The sequence below is a fragment of the Glycine max genome, chromosome 3 (genome assembly GCF_000004515.6).
Source record: "Glycine max cultivar Williams 82 chromosome 3, Glycine_max_v4.0, whole genome shotgun sequence".
NCBI classification, from domain to species: domain Eukaryota; kingdom Viridiplantae; phylum Streptophyta; class Magnoliopsida; order Fabales; family Fabaceae; genus Glycine; species Glycine max.
Window position 1 is genome coordinate 31,962,834 of NC_016090.4, and position 9,480 is coordinate 31,972,313.

Genomic DNA, 9,480 nt, shown 5'->3' on the forward strand with positions numbered 1-9,480 from the left:
ATTTTATTTTAAGTTTAAATATGCTAATAGATAGTAGATAAAAACAAAAGGCATATTGGTTTAAAATTTTAAATGGTAGATAGAAATAAGAGAGATGGCGCACCTGAATTTTTTTATTGGTGTGTTAGGAAAAGAATGTTTCCTAAGTGTGCTATAAGAAGAGCCTTAGACTCCACATTTGAAAAACACACAATTACTTCATCTCTTGTTATTCTCTCATAGAAGCACTAAAAATATTTTAAAGTTTATTTATTTGTTCCGTTTGTCAGAAAACTTCTCAAAAGTCAATTCTATTCCAAACAACTAACATAGAAATAGGATTTCAAATTAAAATGATTTAATTCAAGTTGTATCTTGTCAATGACCACAACAATCTTATTTTAGGAGCAAAATTTTATTTCTCCACATGTTGTTTATGGTTTTTATGACAATACATATGGTGATATGTATTTTATTATATGGTGATATATTATCCAAATTTTTTTATATATTAAATTGTTTAATTACAAGGAATGACAAAAATATCTCAAGGAACTTGTGGTTTTAAAAATAAATTGGAGCATATGATGCAGATTTTGATTTATTTTATTACAAGGAACAACTTGACTAACAAGAGACTTTGAAAATAAATTGAGGCATATGAAACAAATTGTTTTAATTTATTTTATTACAAGGAGCAACTTAACTAACAAGAGATTTGTAATTTAAAAAATAAGTTGGAGCATGTAACAAAAAGTATTTTTATTATAAGGAAATACATGACAACGAGGAGACTTGTAGCTTAAAATAATAAAAGCATTTAATGCAAGTTATTTATTTAATTGATAATAAGAAACAATCTGACAATTAGAGGACTTATAATTAATTAATATAGCATGATATATAGATTTCAAAATTATTTTTATGCTAAAAATTTGTACTAACCAAGGGGGTATTAAATTTAATTTGTAGGTACCAATAGAATTGACCTAACAACCAAGTACTTATTTGGTATGATTGTTTTTTCTTTCAAAGTGTATGTGATATATTGTGTCTTTGAAAAATATATGTGATATATTCTGCCTTAGAATATGTTTGAGAAATGACTTGACAACTGAGTGACTCGTTCATAGTTTTAAATAATTTCTCACTTAAAGAAATATTGAAACAAATTGGTTGGATCCAATTATGACAATTAGTATCATTACCTAATAATTGCTTTCATGCATACGATGTTTAAAATTCTAATTGACTATGAGAATCAAGTTACCTATGATCTTCTGGTAAGTTTATGTGCATATGTGCTTTAGAAGCAGTAACTTGTTTTCCAAATAAAGTTTCTACAAAATCAGTATCTATAACTCCATATGTGATTGGAAAGGGCTAGAATGAATCTCTAATACAACAAGGCTTGGGATTGTCCCACTTACGTTAAGAGATTGTAAATAGACAAACTTGAGGCAAGGTCTAAGAAATGTAGATTCATTGGGTATCCCAAAGAAATTATAGGATATTATTTACACCAACCTTCTAACCATAAAATGTTTGTGGCAAGAGGAACTATTTTTTTTTGGAAGGAAATTCCTTGCAGAAGGAAGTCATGGTAAAGAAATTAAGCATGATGAAACTCAATTAACCAATGAAATAACTCAGGACTATGAGATGGAAACTGAGATACATTTCTTTAATGTTCTAAAGTTACCACGAAGTTCATCACCTCCAACAATTGTGATTCAAGAATCAACTATATTTCAAGATCAAGTTAATGAACCAATCTTAGAGCCTTTTCAACAACCCATGAACCCAATGCATAAGCCTTATAGAAGATTTGTTGGAAATTTTCAATAAACCTTATAAAATACCAAATGAGCACCAAAACACATTATGTCAAATTATCGAGAGGTTTTAAGGAATACCTGGATCCATAGAGAGCTTGATCAACACACAGCAGAATCTAACAGTGGTCACGAACAATTGGTTTAATGACCTTCCTCAACCAAATCATCTTCTTCCTTATGGGACCTTCGTTTTCTCTTCAGATGGGGAGAGGAGAAACTGTTTATTGATTTGGTGTATTGGGGACCATAACCATGCCTTATGTTTTAAACCTATTAGGGTTCCCATTATCCCCTAATGGGCCAAACTGGTTTCCGCTCATTAAGCCCATATCAATTATCTGTTGGCAGTCTAATGGGCTCACTTAAATAGATCACTTTATATTGAACCCATTTAAATATAAATAACTAATATAAATGTTATAATATAATATGTAGCCCATATTAATTAATTAGGAATTATAAAATTCCTAACAATCTCCCACTTGGGCTTCATATTAACCTTAGACATTTATATCACAAAATTCTTTAGGCGCGCAACCGTACGTTATTTACTTTTAGACTCCTTTTATACAATCTGGTTCATCTCATACAGCAATAGGAAACCACTGCAGTTTTCATCATAATTTAGCTTGACTAAGCCACAATGATCACCACTGTTACTCATACTCGATGACATAGATCAAATATGGACAAGCGGCATGGAAATTACATACAATGTGATCTTAATCATGTCTATTTCCAACTAGTCCAAACTTTATTCTTTATAGAGATCAATCCAAAATACAATACAAATATTGCACACAAACAAACTTATAATGAAATGATAAACTTCAACTTTATTTCTGTAGAAAATCCAAATAACAAATATGTTTGTAAACCATAAGATATAGAACATAAGTAAGACTCCCACTAAACTAAGGTACTGTCAGGAATTATACCCATATGAGCAGTGTGCTCATGAAAAAAAAAACTTTAGTGTCATACCTTTAGTAAGTGGATCAGCTAGCATGGAATGAGTTCCTATATGTTCTATACAAATCTATATTTTCTGGATTTTTTATTTAACAACCAAATACCTTATGTCAACAAACTTTTATTTGGTTGAATTCTTAATAAGACTGCTAAGATATTGTTTCAATAAACACCTGATGGCTACTTAATGTTGGCGACAACAAGCAAGCCAGTTACAATAATTTAGCAATCATAAATTCTAGTATAATGTCTCATAGCAAAATATTAACTCCACCAACATAGTCAAATGTGAATTCTTATGTGAAGTGATTGCTATTAAAACATTATGAAATAATCGAAGTCAGAATACCCAATGATCTCTAAACTTCTAGACTTTCAATATGAAAACAGGTAGTTTCTTGTTCTCTTCAATTAACGCATAATGCGCTTTACTACTTCTAGTGTTACATGCCAAGATTACTCATATATCACCTTAGGATTCCCACAAAATAATTTCAAACTCCAAATTTTACACATGCAGATTTGGGATTCACATAATATGAGTAATTTAAACCATAGTAGTAACAACAACAACAACAATTAAAGAAGAGAACAACAAACATGCAATGCATAAATAATCTTTATGGTAAATTTCAAGACCCAAACAAGATACCTAGTGCACCATTAATCCTCAATCTTTGGATTGAAAAAGACTAACTGCAAGCGGTACTCTCAATGCATTGATCAAACATTGGTGATAAGTCCTGTCAAACAAAGGTTGTCTTTGGACACTCCATTGCTCACATGGAAAACTTATATGATGATTATTCCGGTCAAATAATGATTGTCTTTGAACATTTCATTATTCACATGGAAAATCACAATAATTATAATCACCACATGTTTACCATTGCAAGCATGTAATTATTCTGTCAAATTGTGTCTTCCTTTGGGCCGAGCACAACTCACATGAATAATTTCATGCAACATTAATGTAAATTCAATCAAATAAATTTACGCAATAGAGGTTACTTTGGCAACATCTTGTTTCAATCAATTTAACCAAAAATACAAGACAATTTAATACAATAAATGGGAGGTCTTAAAATTACACAAATTTTCTTAAAATTACACAATTTAACCAAAAGAATCCTTTAAAGATACTAGAGAAAAGGTTTCTTTATAGTCAATGCCTTCCTTCTGAGAAAAGCCTTTAGCAACTAGACGAGTCTTATATCTCTCGATATTACCCTTTGAATCCTTCTTGATTTTAAATATCCATTTACAACCAATAGGTTTCACACCTTTAGGCAATTCGATTAGATTCCAAAATTCATTGTCATTCATAGACTTCATCTCATCCTTCATGGCATCAATCCAATTTTGAGAGTTAGAACGGTGCATAACTGTGCATAGCTTGACAGAAGTTGATTGGATCATCCTCTGTTAAACCAACACCATCCTTATGTTCTTGGAGAAATATAATATAATCATTTGAGATTGCATTTCTCCTCTCTCTAATGGATCTCCTTAATGACACTTCTTGAGGTTGCTCTAAAGGTATTTGAGGGGGAACCTCATTGTTATCTTGTTCCGAAACAATGTCAATAGTTTGAACATTGTCTTCTACTACTGGAGTTGTGTCTTGAACAGTAATAGGTATGAGGACTTGATCACTGTAAATAACAGGTTCTTCCTCAAAGACAACATTCTTTATGTTCTCTTCCTTCCCAAACTCAACTTCCTCAAGAAATCTTGCATTTCCCATCTCGAAAAAAGATCTTAAGGTGGGATTGTAAAATTTATAACCACGAGAACGTTCAGCATAACCAACAAAATAACAGCTAATTATTCTTGAGTCCAGCTTTCTTTCATATGGCCTATAAGGCCGTGCCTCAATTGGACAACCCCAAATATGCAAATGTTTAATGCTTGGCCTTTCCAAGAAGTTGTAGGAAAAGGACCACAAATATCTGTATGCACTAGTTCCAAGACGTCTTTAGCTCTTTCGGCACCTAATTTCCTTATGTTTGTTCGTTTGCCCTTTATGCATTCAATACAGACCTCAAAGTCTGATAAATACAAAGGGTCAATAATTTCATCCAACACAAGTCTCTGAATTCTTTGTTTAGAGATATGGCCCAAACGCTTATGCCATAAGGTAGTTGAATTCTCATTCAATTTTTCATTTTGTACCATGTGAACTTATTTGCAGTATTTCATTATAGGAACTAACAACATCAAACATGTAAAGATTATCAATTAAAGAACCAAAACCAACCATATTTGAATTTTGGTAGAGACTAACTTTATTATTTCCAAATGAACAAGAAAATCCAAATTTGTCCAAACTAGAAATAGAAATCAAATTCAGTACAACAAAAGTCTCAAACAAATCCAAATAAAATCCAGTTTTTTTAAATGTAATCTAAAAGTTCCAATAGGTTCCACTGCAACCTTCTTGCCATCACCCACAAAGATGAATCTTTCATCATCACTTGGTGGTCGGCTCCACAGGCAACCCTGCATAGTTATACTTATGTGAGTAGTAGCACCAGAATCTACCCACCAAGTATCTTTAGGTACAAAAGCCAAATTAACTTTTGAACAAACTAGAGTAAAAAAAAATTACCTTTCTTTACACGCCATGTGGCATACTTGGGACACTCTTTCTTCATGTGTCCCAACTTCTTGCAGAAGTAACAGGTAAATTCCTCATCTTTATTTTGTTTCTTTTGCTGAGAAGTCCCTTCTGCAGCACCCTTAGTCTTCTTCCTTTTCTTATTATGAGAGGTTGAAGTCAAGTGAGCACTTTCAGTCCTATCTCTTTGCAGCCTCTCCTCCTCTTGCACACAGTGAGATATAAGCTCATTGAAGGACCATTTGTCCTTCTGAGTGTTATAGCTCACTTTGAATTGCCCAAAGTGTGCAGGAAGCGAGATCAAAACCAAGTGCACGAGCAGGTCTTCACCAAGCTCTAACTTAAGTGACATGAGTTTTGATGCGAGATTGGACATCTCCATAATGTACTCCCTTATGTTCCCTTTGCCTTTATACTTCATGGAGATGAGTTTAGGCAAAAGGTTACTCATCTCCGCCTTTTCATTTTTGGAAAAGTATTGCTCAATTTCCTCAAGGAATTTCTTTGCACTTTGACCCTCAGAAATAGAGTCCCGAAACGCCTCTGGAATAGAGCACTTCACGATCATAAGGCACATTCGGTTGGACCGATCCCACTTCTCAATTTTTTTTTTGCCTCATTAGAGGTTTCTAGAGTGGAAATGGGTTGTTTCGTCCTCAATGCCAAGTCCAAATCCATACAGCCAAGAACAATTTCTATGGCTTCCTTCCAGACTTTAAAATTTGTCCAATTCAGCATTAGGATAGAATTCACTTGAGCAGTAATATTTGCAGCACTGGCAATATTAACTAAACAGAGAACAAAAATAACATGTTCACAGATAATCAAGCAAGTCATATAAAGTATATATAACAAGACATGCAAATATTTCCCATAACAGATCCATCACAAGATACCCAGCACAACATTAATTCTAGTCTTTGGACAGAGAAATTAATTTGTAATTGGCACTCTCAACGCAATGATCAAATATTGACAATTAATTCTGACAAATAATAGCCTTTCTTTGGATTGACTATTATTCTCATGAAAAAAAAAACTTAATAATTGTCACATATTTATCATCACATTATGTTATTATTTGGCCAAATTGTGTCTTCCTTTGGGCCGAGCACAATTCGCATAAATAATTTCATACTAACATCCATGCAATTTAATTAAATCAATTTACACAATAGAGGTTACTTTGGCAACATAATGGTTCAACCAATTTAATTAAAATTACTGGACACACAATCAAATGGAAAGGATCTGTAATGGTTAAATTTGCACCCAATTATGATAGCAGTAAATGTTTTAAAAAATACATCATGGTAAACTAATTACGCACCCGAAACAAACATATCACGGTACTATCACAAATTTATACCAACCACATGAATAACATAAATTATCAGCTTATCATCGTTTCATATAAAAAAAAAGGTTGGCCAAAAAAAATTATTCATATAAGACAAAAGATCATTGTCTTATTACTAATTCATATAAACAAAAAATATATATATTTATGAAATTGTGTCACGTACTAAATGACAACACCAAATACGTAGAACCTTTATCCCAAATAGAATAATATGCTAGCAAATGCAACACAAAAAAAAATTGTACAACCCTGTAAATCAAATGCAGAGGCCTTTTATTAATTTTAAAGAGGAGAAAAACTTTATGGCCATAACACATAAATTTAGGGGTTTTACAATTTTATTGATCAAAATAGTTTCTCCCCAAAATAAAATTAGGGTTCATATAACTAAAAGGATCCAGATATAATACATATCAAACAAAGCTTTAAATCCCAATAATCTAACAATAATGGTGGCTCTGATACCACTTGTTGGAAATTTTCAATAAGCCTTATAAAATACCAAATGAGCACCAAAACACATTATGTCAAATTATTGAGAGGTTTTAAGGAATACCTGGATCCATAGAGAGCTTGATCAACACGTAGCGGAATCTGACAGTGGTCACGAACAATTGGTTTAATGACCTTCCTCAACCAAATCATCTTCTTCCTTATGGGACCTTCGTTTTCTCTTCAGATGGGGAGAGGAGAAACTGTTTATTGATTTGGTGTATTGGGGACCATAACCATGCCTTATGTTTTAAACCTATTAGGGTTCTCATTATCCCCTAATGGGCCAAACTGGTTTCCGCTCATTAAGCCCATATCAATTATCTGTTGGCAGTCTAATGGGCTCACTTAAATAGATCACTTTATATTGAACCCATTTAAATATAAATAACTAATATAAATGTTATAATATAATATGTAGCCCATATTAATTAATTAGGAATTATAAAATTCCTAACAAGATTTACTTGAGTGCATCGTGCACTTGATAGATTAAACTTGATGGTCCTAGATGCCACATCAAAGGAGGTTTATCATGATGATGATGATCCAAGAAACTATGAAGAGGCTATGCGAATCTTGGATTGCAAGAAATGGTAAGAAGCTATGAAATCCGAAATGGAATGAATGAAGATCAACAAAATATTGGCTTTAGTTGAAGCTTCAAAGGATATAAAACCAATTGGTTGTAAATGGGTTTACAAGAAAAAGATTGGAGCAGATTGGAAGGTCGAGACCTACAAAGCTTTCATTATTGCCAAGGGATATCATTCAAAGGAAGATATAGATAATGACCGAAAAAAATCTCATGTGGTAATGCTCAAATCAATTCGAATTCTTCTTGCTATAACAACATACTATGATCATGAAATATGGCAAATGGATGGAAAATGGATTTCCTTAATGATGAGCTAAAAAAGGATGTGTGTGTGACACAACCTGAGGGATTCACACCCTTATTTGATTATAATAAAGTCTACAAGTTTAAATGATTCATTTTAACAAGATAATTGAGTAGTTCAATCTTGTTAGCTATGAAGAAGAACTTTGTGAGTACAAAAAGGTTAGTGGGGGCATTACATTTATATGTAGATGACATATAAAATAATACACTATGCAAGGAAGAAATATTTGGCTACTGATATATTATCCATGAAACATTTGGGAGAAATAACCTACATTTTAGAAATAAAGATTTATTGAGATAGATCTAGAAGGTTGCTTGGTGTCTCCCAATCTTGGTACATTGATACCATCCTAAAGGGGTATAACATGAAAACGCCAAAAGTGACTATTTGTCAATAGGAACTGGAGTTACTCTCAATAGGGAGGATTGTCCTAAAACTCATGAAGAGAGAGAATACATAACTAGAGTGTCATATGCTAGGATAGTGGGAGCTATTGTATATGACAATTTTTTTTTTTAAATGTTCTAATATCATTTATGCACTAGGTGTAACTAGTTGATATTAAGAAAGTCTAGGTAGGGAGCATTGAAATTGGGTAAGAGCATTCTTATGTACTTAAGAAGAACTAAAGATTGTGCTTCATTTATGGAGACTCAAAATTAAAAACTAAAGTAGTTTTATAAGCATAAATTAGAATTAGTAATGGAATACACGAGTGATTGACTCTAGTGCAAGTGAGAGATTGTTGGAGATAAATGTAATGTCCAAGATCCAATCCATCATGTTATCAATTTTAGTAAATAATTTTTCTTTATTTTATTATCATATTTATTATTTTATTAAATTGTTAATTTGACAAATCCTTAATTAAAATTAGAGACTTGTTATCATGATAATGAGAAACAAGTCCTTTATAATTTTAATATAAAATATTCTTGATCATAGGATTATTGTGGATAAGATATTAATAATCTGGATAGATCAATATATATGTATTGATCTTTATTGGATAAAGATTAATAGATTTCATTTATTAAATTGCATATATAGATGATGTATATGCGGAATCATCATTAAACTGACTCAATTGAAAATTTTTAATAGTTAATATTACCTTGATATGTCAATAAGAAGTTCTAAAAAAAATATAATATTTTCATTTGACTTGAGATTATCATAGTAATTAACAAGTTATTTGTTATATTTTAATTTTGGACACCTAATGTCTTAGGACACTAGTTGAATTAATATTGAATATAATTAAATACTTGTAGAATTAATAATTAATTAAGAAGGAATTCATCAACT